Raw genomic sequence first — 14,533 nt, forward strand, 5'->3', positions numbered from 1 at the left:
GAGGAGCTCATTTACACTAAACAACTTGCACAAGCAGGATTTAAGGTAGTATGCTGAAAAGACCTCCACAAAACGTGCGCAATAATTCTATGCTATTATATTGCACTATTTGTGGAATGGTACGTGATCATATAATTAAAGATCATATAGTACATTCACACAAAGAATACTTTAGGCCTTGCTGGGGAAGAGGGGGAGAGCTTCTTAAAAGAAGATTATGTTATCTGGAAACGCGGAGCTTCTGCCAACAACTCATAAGTGCTACCAAACAGAGCTGCCTTCACAGGCTTCAGAGCAAAGCCGCTTCAGGTCCGAAGAGTTAATTCTACCAAACATCATGAGCTGAGGTTTGCAGTCATTAAGACGTTGAGAGTCTAAATAAAATATTTCAGGGAAATAATCCAAAATATGTATCAATTGCAAAAAAACACAAACAAACTACAGCTCTATGACTGCAAAGACAACATTTGGTACAAAATCAACATYGATCAAGTTCTTCAAATAAGTTCAAGAAAGATGCAATTGATTTGGAAGTCAAATCAYAAGCAAGAAACAAATGAAGGGCAGGTATCAACTATATGCACAAGTTTAGCATTGCTCATATCGTTGCTGCCTCGTATACCAGAAAATCCTTCTCTGAGCAAGGGCTCTGGCCTCTTCTCCTACTAGCCCGCTCCAGGGGCTGCCCTGATGTCCTCCCAGCGACGCTTCCCTTGGTGCAGTCCAAGCACCGAGGGTTCCACCATGGCAACCTCGCACCAGGTTCCTCACGCGGGCTGGCAGGGGYCCCAAGCACCTCTGAGAGAAGGCACCCTGATCTCGGCGCTCTTTGCCTCAACCCCTCAAGCCAACCTGCAGTCCTCAGCCTCAGGCACCGTGTAAGCTCCACACAGTCACGTCACCCAGAAGACCTAGGACTGTTTGTATGAGTGTCCGTAGACCTCAGTAGAGCGCAGGCCCGAGATGCACATGCACCAGCTGCATTCAGATACTAATTTCAACCCTGCAGACTTTGATACCACCGCAGGACCAAGGCACTAGGGCTTTCTGGCTTGTTTATGACTGACTACATATGCTAGAGTGCGTTTTGCCAAAACTCAGGACTAAAATACTGTTCAAACTGCACAAAACTTTGCAATCCAAATAAACAACATACTGCAAATATTTAGGTCTTCCAAGCAAAGGCTACTTCCTTAACTAATTTCAACATATAAACTTTCAATAAAACATTTCAGACATTGAAACAAATGACCAATTTTAAAACACTACCCATTGTCATCATTTTAAACAGTTTATTTTTTCTTCTCGTGAAATATGAACAGCACACAGATTTTAACTAAGCAAATGTACATATCCGGAGCTATTTAAAGCAAAAAACTGAAATGTGAAACACAAATCTTTCATCTTAACTCAAGACYAGGAAACTTTCAGCCCCAAAATGAGTTTCACAGAGCCCTAATGCATCTGAAAAAGGCTTATTTGCTAAACATGACACTGCAAATGCTGAAATAAAGGGAAACCCTTTCCMAAGACACTTTAATATTTTTCTTTCCTGAAGGCTGGATCATTTYCAGAGAACCTGAATTGATTTCAACAGAGTGATAATTCAATTCTTGCAAAGCACACGTCCATTGCCTCAAAAAAACAAAGAAAAAAAAAACAGGAGAAAATGGTCCAACTAAGGGCTTCACCGAGTTACTGAGGTCTCTTAAAAATATCCAAGGATTATTTTTTAATCCAAGAGTGACTTTTTTTTTTTTTTTTTTTTTTTTAACAACTGAGGTTTGTCTACACCGACAGTTACATCTGCTGAAAACGAGTTACACTAAACAGGAATAAAGCACTTGCATTCTGGAGTCACTCATTAAACATAAGAAAGCCCTGTAAATTCACTCTTCTAACTTCAAGCTCTGCTAACTATCAAGCCTGAATACTTTCCCATAAAGYTTAAAGGATTTATTAAAGGGCTATAGGGATTTTTTTTTCCATTAACCGAAGTGTACTCTTCAATGTAGAATAAGGTAAAAATAAGTGACAAGCCACAAACACCAGCTTTAAGTCACTTAAAAGTATGACTTAAAAAAGYAAAATAGCAAACGTTCTCCTTGAGTTTTTATTTCCAAACAGTAGAGATCTTACCAAGATTAAAAAAGCCATTAGCACCGCAAGGGGACCAGCAGTGCACAGGGGGCAGACCTCTTTGATGCCGATTTGTGCTTTGAAGGCCACCTATACGGCTGGTGAAAAACGTGACAGGACAGTGTCCCGTGTCAGGGACACCTTGCACAAGCGTTTCTCCTGCCGAGACCTGCAGCGCCCATCTGCCTGGGGCACCAGCTCTCACACACAGGAAGATACCACAGGTTCTCAGGAAAGGGCATGCTGAAGATTTTCACACGTGCTTGTAAATTAGCTAAAGTGTACATATTCATAAACAAAAATTACTTTATTAAGTTATCAAAGAAGAACTAARTGGGATAGAAAACATGTGCCAAAAATCATGTCACTGTTTAAGCCTGTTTTATATGTGAGTAAATCCAAGCAGTCGAGACATGATGAAGGATGCAGAAAGGCTCGTGTCACCGTGGCCTGCCTAGTTACTGGCCAGTACCATTTTGCCTGATGGCAATRCTAGTAAGAGGTTCGTGGCTCACTCTTATGATAAATAATAAGAGGGCTTAGTTCCCTCTTAATGGTGACTGCAAGTGTTTATGGATTTCTTCCAATCTGGTTCAAAAAACACTTGCATTCTAATACCCTCCAAAACCAGTAGTAGTTTTTAAATACAAATCCCTCCAGATTTGTATTTAAGAGACGGAGCTTGAAGAAGAAGCATCCTATAAACCACCATACTAGTACAGGGGTCAACATGTGGCACAGGACAGAAACTTCTCAAGACAGAAAAATTCTCACTGAAAAACATCTGCAACTTTAGTTTCACGTTTCCAAGTACTGACAGTAAAACCATCTTAAAAGCTTCCAGCAGCTTCATTCCCATATCCTCAGATGCAACAATTGTTTGCATAGCCCTGCTCTACAGCTATGAATTTCAGTTGCCACCATTTTCGTGGAGTCTTTCCCCCCTTTCAAAATAGCTACTGAGTTCTGAAAGAAGTAAATGTAGGAGCCTATTAAAGTCTCATATAAGTTTGCAGTTTCACATTACTGAGGACACAAGTGAGCCTAACTTTATGAAACCAGTATCTTAATTTCAACATGATTATTCATCATGTATGAGTATTATTAGCAACTGTCTCCAAAATGAAGGACCATGCTGAACTGCCCAACATAAGAAAATAATTCTCAAACTAAAAAAAGCAAGCACAAAACCTACAAACACAAAGCAACAAGCAAGCAGGGCTTCAAAAATAAAACTAAGTTACTTTACACTTTTACAGACTTCCATCTGAAAATCTCTAGGCACTGAATTGATTACAAAAAAAAAGAAAAAAATATTGCAAAATATAAAATCTCTGCTGCATGAGTAAATTTGTTAATCCATTTGCTGAGGTCAAACGGTAGCCCAAGTGGTGGATACTCCTATCCTAACTAGAAGTCAATATGTCATTACCTGGACACAAAAACTTCAGTGCAATAAAAAAAATAGAATATACAATGCAATAACTTTATAATAGTAAAACTAGAAAAGTAAAATTGGGGAGAACTTCATGGACTTCTGCTGTAGATATCTGAAAGTCCATGACAACTTGGAGAGAGAATTTATAAGGTAAGAATAGGAATTAATCAGAAGGTAATTCTATAGTTCCCTTTCTTCAAGCACTTCCTATAAAGAGACTGTACAAACAAACAGCAGGAGCACTCAAAAGTTTGAAACCTTAATCAGTATCCCACAAATGAAGACCTCCAAAAACATGTCATTCATACTATATTGAAATTAAAGCAATGCTTTAGAGGTTGCCTGTAAGCCACCAAAACTGAGCAAGTCTGCTAACATCAGAGGACAGACCAACACAGGCTTAACGTTGGGAACATGCGGCCAAAAGAGCTATGATYTATACCAGCTTAAGAGTCACTGCACTTTACAGCATCCCAGGAATACTCAGTATGGAACTCTCACAATTTGAGATCATTTTGGTAAAGACTTTTGCATTGGTATAAACTATGCGACTAATAGCAGTTTCTGAAGTTGAAAAAGGACACCATTCTCAAACAAAATTACAAACTATTGAGAAGAATTATTCTAAGAACTAAAAATACTGAACAAAAAATGAGACACATTGTCATTATTAAGACTTGATAAAAACAACAACAAAATAAAAATTACCATAGGCAGAAAAGACTAATATTTTTCCTCTTAGGCAAAACTCACAGCAATCTCAAAGGGATTCTTGACAGATATGGCTATGTTTTACGTTCACAGGCTCCACCAGCCAAACTGCTGCCCAGAGCTAGTCTCTTCATTGCATACATCCTAGTTACACTATATACATCCTGATTAGAAGCCCTTATAAATAGGAAGAGACATTTATAGAAGTGAACCACAAAACTACGACTTCAGGAGGAATCAGGTTCACTATTATCATTTCATGAGTCAACAGCTTTGTGATAAAGGACTTATATTTGAAAGACTTTTAGACAAAAAAGCTTTTATTTTCTCCAAAGAAGATCTTGCRTTCTCTCTGTCACACACACATGCACTCCAGAGGCAGAATACAAGTTTAGTACCCGTACATTAAGCTGGGTAGCAAGGTATGAGAGAGTTTCCGATACTTTAACCTCCTCCATTTCTCTTTTTAGGATCTAGACAACACCACACCGAATAAAAATAAGGATTTAATACCTAGTGACAGTAACACCACGTATTATGCAGTTACTGTTTCCCTCTAAGCCACAATTCTGCAAACTCATCTGTGCCAGGATGCAGGAGCCCGTCCCGCSTATCAGCTCACAGTATCAAAGCTGCATTTGTTCACCTAGAACAATGTGCATGTGACTTGTCAACACTATCCACAATAAAAACAATAAGATAAGGCCAGGACCAAATTCACAATGACTGACTTTGCTTTGCTTAATTTTAAGTCACAACATCAATAAAATTTATTGCGTAAAAGCCCTCATTTTGAACCACATAAAGCTAACCTCCCCTGAGGTTCGCATTCAGTCTTCTTCAGCTTCTGACACATTTAACCAATCATGCCAACTCCCCCATTAAAGTTTCCCTTTGACTACATCAAGAGCTGGACCAATGCTTCACACCTACAGCCAAGATTATTTTTATCAAATAGAAGTACTGCCAAAAGCCATCGACTCTGTTTCCTCTCCCGTACAACTGTCCCACCTATCTTTCCCTCCACACACAGGCACCTCTCACCTCTCCATATGTTATCCTCTCTATAGGTTATCCTCCTGTCAGGAGCACAAGCTGAAAATCAAAACTTGATCATGATTCTGGCAGGTTTCACTTTGCCCCAGAACAGCCTAACAGCAGCCAAATGTAGTGAGAGCAAGCAGCCTAATTCCCACTGATTCACTAGGGCTACATGACATCAGGTGACACACATAAACTGCATTAAAAGAAGAATGCAATGATATTTGGGGAAGAAAACAGAGAAAAACAGTAAAACAGAGCAACAAAAATGTTACACAAGAAAATGAAGGAAAAGGCACTAATTTGATTTAAGGAGCTGAAAGGCAGAGAACACACAAAAAAAATCAAAACTAACACAAAGAAAAAGAAAACTAAAAAGAAAATCTAAATGAGAGTTTACCATAAGGAAAAAAAAAAAGACACAAATGACAGGGTAGGGAAAAGACGATAATGAAGTGATGAAAAATCCTGTATTAGTGACAAAACTCCCAATATTAATTTGTCATAATTCCATAATTATGCAAGAGTAAACGCAAGGAAGCACAACCAGTGAGAGAGGGCAAGACTGCACTGCCAGCTGAAAGCGGCAATTTTAAATAATAATAATAATAATAATAATAATAATAAAAGACAGTATGATCCCGCACTTGTGTTTAAACAGGCATGTCATTTGGGGGGGGTTATTTTAATAATGCCAAGCAGCAGCAGGCCTAGAAATATTCTCCATTCTGAAAGAATAGTTGAAAATTTTCAGCATTTATATTAATGCAAGTGGAATCTGATTACTTTTAACCTCTGAAAATGTATTTGTAAAGGCAGCAATCTTCCTGCTTTTCACTATGGAAAGTATACCCCTATGCTACAAGTGGAGAGCTAGACACTACAACTGGGAAGTGGGAAGCACGTTAACAGATACATGCAGAGAGAGCATTTAAAATATCCTAACACTGTAAATGCAGCTTTTGGATTTCCTTAGCAATGTCCAAAAATTGCAAGCCTTGATGTTAGCAGTCTTAGTAAATAAAAACAACAGAGAAGCTTCGCCTCTATAACAGAACTACTATCAAATGGAGTCCAAAGCAGTAGTTTACACACCAGCTGAACTTGCAGTATCAAGTTGTTAATAGTTTCAAAGAACTACTTGGAATATCAGAAATGTTTTTCCTAGCTAGTACAGAAAATTCTAATCCCTTTATCTTTCAACTTCTTTTCTAAAGAAAATATAAACAAACAAAAACTTCTCAGCATTTAGGTCAATATAAAAACACTATCTTTAGAAGTCACATTTTGTTCCCCAGTACACACAGGCAACTAATAATCCCTTAGCACATGGTCACAGCTGTGGCTAGCCTGGGCCTTGGCATAACGGGGACACTTGGGACACTGATGAGAACAATCAGTTGGATGCCCAAGACAATAAGCCCAAACCCACAGAGAGTAGAGGGTTCATTTCTAGGACAAAAGCAATGCCCACCTATCTTACCAGAAAGTGGAATACCTGGGATATATTTGCCTAAAGAGATTTTGCTTCTCTCACATTTTTTTTAAGCAAAAGACATTTCCACAGCTTAATTTCTAATGCATCTTCTGTGTGCTACATCTGTTTTAAGAAAGAGCCTTACTAAAGCCCTTGATGAACTCGAAGTAATCCATATCAAAGTAACCTTGCATGTGTAGACAGTACAAGAACCAACTAACACGGTCTTTGCCAACAGTAAGATAAGCACCGCGATACTTCCAGTGTAACTAAAGGCCATTCAGAACTCACTGTAGAAGACAGTAACAATAATACAAAGCATTTTTCGTGCAACTCAACTRCTTGAGATAAATATTTACTATAATGGTGAAAGCTGCTAAAAGTGGGTTTATTACTAATAAGCTATATTTAGATATCCAGTTCTGCTACCACAGTAAAGCTCACTTGACCTGTTTCTTCGTATTTTTGCTTACGTTTACAGCAATTTAACCTACTGAGTGTACATTTTACATTTTTTCATCTTAATGCTAAAATCTAAAATATGAATAAGAAATACCAACTGARGATATTTAGTTGTATTTCTGAAATAAAGTGAGAAACAGGTACCACGTCTACATCAGCTAAACATTCAAGTTATAAAGCAAGCTTGGACTCTGCATCTCCGAGCTACCCATCTGTTCATTAGCTACAGGAAAGAGCTAATCTGTAGCTACACAGTATACGATTTTGCACAACTTGTTTGACATAAACATTAATAAATGGTTTGACAACATTTTTCTTCATTTTTCCTTTATCCTTGCATACAAAATTTTGCTTCAGAAACACATTTAAAAGTATCAAATCCAATAAATGTAATCCCATAGTGATGTATATGATAGATTCTCAAATATCATGGCAAAATCTGTATTAGCACTTCCTAATTTAAATTTATTACTAAATGTCTTTATTTAGGAACGTATGTTTTTGTTAATATCTAAGCAAACATTTCTGCAATAAAGAAGACTATTGACATCCATACAAAAATTAGCTATGATTCATTGTTTAATAGTTGTCTTCTCTTTACTGAACACCGCAGACTGAAGGACATATTGCCAAACTGATGGCAATCAGTTGCCATGCACCAATGATGTACCAATACTTCCTTTAATCTAATACAGGACAAATAAATATTCCTGAACAGCTTCTAAATCTTGCATGTCCTACTTTTTTGACACAGATCTCTTGCTATTTCCCCCTTAGGCCAATGCAACATCAAAACTAATTTTCCCAAAAATGTGGACATTACCCAAAACACAAAAAGCTCTCAACATTTTCATGAGCCGGACAGACCCTGAAGTACAGGTCTGCAAACACACTCATCTTAGGATCAACAGATATTTTAATACAAAAACCAAACACTTAACACTTGAATGCTGAAGCCAACAGCAAAAAATCTCCTGTGCTCCAACAGGGCTGTAAGTTAGACTCCTATCAACGATAAATGAAAAAAAAAAAATCCTTTTTTTTTTTTTTTTTTAACTGGGCAAAAATACATTTTCAAAAGTCATGCTTGCACTCAAGGACTAATCAGCCTGTCCAAAAACATGGAAAAGCTATAAAATTTATATCTATCCTCAGCCAGCCTAGACAAGTTCTTCCGGGARATCAAGCTGCCTCTTCTTTGCCTGAGACTTTTAGGGAGCCATCAGGGATTGACATTCAGCTCACGTGTGCCTGCAATCAGAAGAATTCCTAGCGGAGTTTGCTGATGATAGGTCACCCATGTGATGAATSTGAACTTTTAACACCGTGTTGATGTGGAAGGGATGTTCCTTTTAGGATAGGTTATATTTAGGGCTCCCAGCCTTGACAATTTCTGTGGTTTTGGCACAGTATTTAGCACTATATTTTCATGAATAGCAAATATTTGACCCTTAACTCATAACCTTGGAAAAATACTCCAGAAATACACCGTACAGAAACCTTTTTTTGTGTGCTCTATAGTCAAAGCTTTTGCCAGTAGCCACGTAACTGCCTATAGAGTAGGAAAGTTTCCAGAGTCGGCTTCRAAGTTCTAATTCATCAAAAGCTACAAATCCTATGATGTCAGTGGAACTCAACAGCAGCTCTAAATGAAGTCAAGGAAATGATTAAATGCTTCTCCAAATCCATCAATAGGTTAAAAAACAGCACTAGCATCTGCTGCAAAGTCAGTTGCTTGCCCACTTTGCCAGGTTGGCAAAACTAGTGCCCTGCTTGGCAGGGGGGAAGGCCTAACATTCAGCTAAATCACATCACCCAAATTTCTAGTAAAAGTTTCTAGAAATGCAACTACAGGTATCTGAGATAACACTTCAAATTGTTTGCATATGGTAAAAGGGTTATATAGAGTGTCTCTGTAATACAGTACATAAAAGAGAAATTGAACTGAATCTTAGATCATAAAAGAAAAAACATGGCTGTTCTCTGGACGATTTTGATTTTTTTTAACTGCTAGACATCACTAATAAACAAGACTGCTCCTTTGCAACATGGASACTAAGAATTACAACAGCAAGGTAAACATAATGCAGCATTGCCTTTTACTAATACTAGCCCCTGAAAGAAACAGAAACTAAGAGGCATTTGCAAAACCCAGCAAATTACATTTAAGGCTTGATTTTCAGAAATGCTAAGTACACACAGTTACTGCCAACTTTAAACGCAATTGTGGGGACTCAGCAACTTTATAAATACCACTGTATCAACATTTTACTTTACAAATGTAGATGCCAGTTTGTGTTCTTAAAAAGAGTTGTACTTGCACCAAGCAGAACTACAAATTCAGTTTGCCACTATCCACTCGTATACAACACCTTGCTTCAGAAACTCAGAGCTGTGCGAGGTGTGCGCRACATCAAGAACAGACAACGCCTGGACCAGCTCAGGGCACCAGGTTAACACAACTCTGCTGCAACTTCTCCTGAAAAATGAATCTGTAAGTCTGAATAGACACTGTGTCTAGGTATGCTGTTTCAGGTATTCAAGCTAAATGGTTTAAAATTAATCCTAGTATTTCTACRTGTGCACATACATGCAAAGACTTGAGACACCGAAAGACATTCCCTACTTAGATTTTTGTAGCATTATTTGCCAATTTGCTTCTGAAATAAGTTCTTTCAGAACARCTACACAGATTCATCATGTGTTTTTAGCATTACTACAAGTAAATATTTTTACAACTCTTTTGAGAAACTAGTCCCTGAAAACAAAAAGGAGGGGGGAAGGGAAAGGCAGGGGAAGTGCAGCAACATCTGCAATTTCCCTTCTTGGCTGGCCAAGCCAACCAGCTCCTCTGCACCCAACCAACCCATGACAGCCCATCTCTTAAACACAGACTTTTAAGGTTTTTAGTGATATAAAAAGGAATCTAAGGGATGTCACAAGAACCCATGTGTATTTAAAATCCATGTTTTAGAGGCTATGTTGAACTACAATTCTACAGATCTTTCAGTAACTGAAAACAAAAAAAAACACACACACAGATCTCAGCTTCTGCCCTGCTTTGACCATTAAAACTCCATGGTTCTTAGTATAAATGACTTCAGCCTCATTTTCATTATGAGAAGAAAGAAAAGGGCCTACTCATCTTGAATTAAGTAACATAAGACAGACCCTAAAGAGGAAAGGACAGTTCACAGGTTATACACAAACTTGCAAAGTGATTTACATAACAGATTTCCTTTTCTTAAACTTATCAGCTCTCATGACTTGACTACTATCAGCTGCCTACTGTCACTAGGTTTTCCCCCCTCCTCGCTTTTTATTTTTAGCTCATTAGTGAATTCAATTTTGTAAAACTGAAACAAAAAGACCCAATATAACCCCCTACAGTTTTATCTTAAAGAAGATATTTCTTACTCCTCATTTCATTGTCACACTTTATTGTGGAGGAAACCAATTATSAGATGAATAAAGTGGTCTCTTTCTGCTTTGCTTGGGATCACTGGACGAAACTTCTAGTGAAGTCATTTTCTCATTACACAATTTTAAAGAAACTACAATCATCTATCCTCACACAGTAACATTTAGAAAACTGCATATATTGGAGAGAGGAATTTCTAAATCAATAGCAGAAAAATTAAGAAATAATCTTTCTTCATCACGCATTAACTTGAATTTATCAATCCTGCAACACAATTCAAATGCACTGAAGAAAAACTTAATCACCTCTCTCCTAATGAAAATCTTGATACTTCTTCAGTAGAAACATTTACATTTATATTAAAAATTGACCCACAGTATATATATTCTCTCACTTTTTGTATATGTATAAACACATACACGTATGTACACTTTCACTTCTCCCCCAGTTACTTTTATGAGCAGATGTTCATGGGTTAGGACTTTACACACAGTCGTTACACCCTGTACTGGTGTATGCACACAGCAAACGCACCAAGGAAGGTCAGTATTCTAGTACTGTGCATCAGGAGCATAATCCTCAATACAAGCAATACAAATTAGAAATTATTTGGTATTTCAAGAGGCTGTGGTGTTTTAATATCGCAGTACTGCACTATCAAGATGCAACAGTCTTGTCATCTACCACGGCTTTGCCTCCCACTCCACAGAGGGAATCATAGCACTTCTACGGCCTCCCTATCTCAGCTGAGAAGGGGAAATCCTGGTGGGAGCCTCGTGTGTCTTTCTCCTCACCTCAACAGCAGTGTCCTCTCAGCAAAGTGGAGAAAATGCAAACATGCAGGACAATCTTGAGTAGTTATGGGTTCAGAAAGGAACTGGAGGTGGAAGGCAGGTTCAGAAAGTAACTGGGGTGGAAGACGTGCAGACACAAAGCAAATGAAAGTTTGGGTGGGGGAAATACCCAGAGGGGGAGAAGCAGTAGGTCCCTTCCTGGTGACAGCAGATGAGCAAGGGAACCGGGTTAGGAAAGGATAGGTTTTCTCCAGAACATTTAAAAGCTTGAAACACACACAACAAAGCATCAGTATCTTGAGAGATTCAGAGCCTATTTGCCCATCTCTAACATCAAACACACTTATTTCTGTGAGCAACTTCATAGACATCTGTAGAGCTTATTCAACTAGGCTAGGCTACTGCTGTTTAGGAAATGGTGTGTGCTTCCTTCCAGGACTTCCTGACTTCTGCTTGATGCTGTCCTTGTAGCACGTGGGTTTAAACTGACACTACAGAATTTATAAGAGCGAACATATTCTGACTCAAATGAGAACTCCATGTTAAATTAAATTCCATAAGCAAAATTAAGTTAAATAACTCAGTTTGCTTTACGTTACTTGGATCTGTTTTTCCTAACTGAAAATTATTACCTGAAAACAACATTATAAGCAATTTTGACCATTTCCTCCCCAATTCATTCAGATTCTCTTTATATTTAGGCCTGTAGCACATTTTAGCATCAGACACTTATGATGGAAAAATAGCTCTGAAGTACTGTTGTGGGGCACTTAGCACTTGTATGATGCCTTACAACTTAAAAGCAATATACAAATGTCAATAACTACCATATATACGGCAAAACTGAACAAAGTGTTTTTAAAAGTCTCAGAATACAGTTACACACAAAGTACACACAGTTACACACAAAGCCTGTTTTCATGGAGCCACATCCACAGCCTCTTCACTGAAAACTTAAGGCTGCGACCGTACAGAGTATGAGGTGATCAGAGGTAAACAACACAACACATTGCTGCTACATCTTAACCAAAAGAGGATAGGAAACACAGAAGAGTTTGCTACCACCATTTACATGATATCAACACGTACTAGGCACAATCATCTTAGCAGTACAGCTTTTCGGTTTTTGACTAAAAGGAGAAAAAAATACCCTCATCCACAAACATTTAACCACTTGCTTAACTTGAAGCACATATGTAAGAGTTTGCAGGATCAGCTCTAAATTGAAATGTATTCTGACAAGACTAACATAAAAGTGCCCCAAGTAAGGCCAAAGCCAGCATGAGCCTCATGGCAACAAGCCTCCAAGCTGYTTAGAGGGCCCAAAATGGCCAGGATTTCTCCAAGTTCAGGTACAAGTCAGAATCCAAACACTTCCCCCCTCCCTGCCCCCMAAAAAGGTGCCTCCTCTCTCAAAAGGGACACCTAAAAACTCCAGTGAGCACCCAAATGGTAGTGACAACCAGCAAAACCAAACCCTGTTAAGACACTTAACAGTACCAGACATCTGTTTTAATAGCACAGGACAGCAAAGACAGTTAGACAAACCCCAGCTTTTTTCTTTATAACGTGAAAAAGACTTAATTCTCCTGGTCATGCCTATCCATCTCTCACATTTTTATAATAAAGTAGTAACAAGTTTGGTGAACCCTTGCACAAAGCAGTTAAGTGCTGATTTACACGGACAGGAAAACAAGGAAGCTGAACACACTGGATAGTAGTAAAAACTTCACTAGCAAACTTTGCTTTCCTATGCAGCAACCTACAAACAGAGCTCTCCAAAACTCACGTGCCATCTCTAGCAACAAGCCCCTGCCACAGGGCACTGATAAAGTTTTGGAGGGGGTTCTTTTTAGAGAATAAGGCAGAAATAAGTAAGGGAGAAGCCTTTTATTCAGTCCATTTGCCTAAAAAGGAAATGCGATGATGAAAGATTAAATTCACCTGGAACAACACCATGAACTTAACCCTTTAAGAGTCACAACAACAGTAACAACAAGCCACGTATTTTTGTACTGCAAGACACAAATATAATAATTATTAAAAAAAAAATAAGTAAAAGGCACATACATTAACTCTGTAAGACTTCTCAAAAGCTGCCAGGTACAACTCGCAACCAGGACTGTGGATATTAAGAAACCCAGAGAGTTTCAGCTGTGGTGGAGGCAGAAAAGAGAGTCTTTGCCCAAACCCTGGGCCCACGTTTTGCCTCGGGAGGCGGCCCTCACCCTGTCACTGCACACTGCACCGCGTCCCACCCCGAACTTCGCAGGAAGCTCATAAACAATAACTTTGCCACCCCACCGCTTAAAAGAGAGGGGAAACAAAACACAAAATGAATAAAAAAATAAGGAAATCAAGCACAAACCGTGCTCTCCCACCCGAGCCCGCCTTCTCGGCGGCGGACAGCGGGGAGGAAACAGAGCCCCCCTCGAGCCCAGCTCCCCGCGACGCGGAGACACGGTTCAAAGAAAGGAAATTAAAGAAATCACACGGAGCGGAGCGGAGCGGAGCGAGCCGCGCGGCGCCCTCCCCCCCCGGGACCGGCACCGGCACCGGCCCGGGCTCCTCGTGGCCCGGTTCGCAGCCAGCTACCTGGCGCCGGGGTCACGCTCCAGGTGCCTCGGCTCGTCCCGCTCTCCCTTTTTTAATTTTTTTTTCCGCCTTTTCCTCCCCTCCCCCCCCCCCAGAAGTAAATATGCACGGCGAGAGAGGGGGATGGGAGAGGAGTCTTCTTTACACAAATCGGGCTAAAAATAGGTTATAAAGCAGCCTGCCTCGTGACGGCTCCTTTATTTAATTTGCTGCCGATTCCCTCTTTAATATTTTTGTGGGCCTTAAATCATTTACAATGAAACGGCAGTGTGCGTGGGGGGAGGGGAAGGCAAGCGAAAAAGGAGGGGGAAGGGAAAGGGGGAAGGGAAGCCAAAAACATAACATTCCCCCCCAAACAAGCACCGGGGAAAGGTGGGGGGAAAATCCAACCCGGATCACCGTTCCCAACACACACGCACCAAAAGGAGGGGGGGGGGTGGGGGGAAAATGAGGAA

General features: G+C 39.5%; 1 protein-coding gene across 1 annotated transcript in view; it reads right to left on the reverse strand.

Annotated features, from left to right (window-relative positions):
- Positions 1 to 13,878, reverse strand: part of TBL1XR1 (transducin beta like 1 X-linked receptor 1) — a 95,067-nt gene extending 81,189 nt beyond the window's left edge. The window contains exon 1 of the mRNA XM_026045181.1: positions 13,852 to 13,878. The gene's annotated coding sequence lies outside the window, so the exon portion shown is untranslated. The remainder of the gene's footprint in view (positions 1 to 13,851) is intronic.
- Between the last annotated feature and the right edge of the window lie 655 nt (positions 13,879 to 14,533).

The sequence above is a fragment of the Nothoprocta perdicaria genome, unplaced genomic scaffold (assembly GCF_003342845.1).
Source record: "Nothoprocta perdicaria isolate Ctin4 unplaced genomic scaffold, notPer1 scaffold_4, whole genome shotgun sequence".
Lineage (NCBI taxonomy): Eukaryota > Metazoa > Chordata > Aves > Tinamiformes > Tinamidae > Nothoprocta > Nothoprocta perdicaria.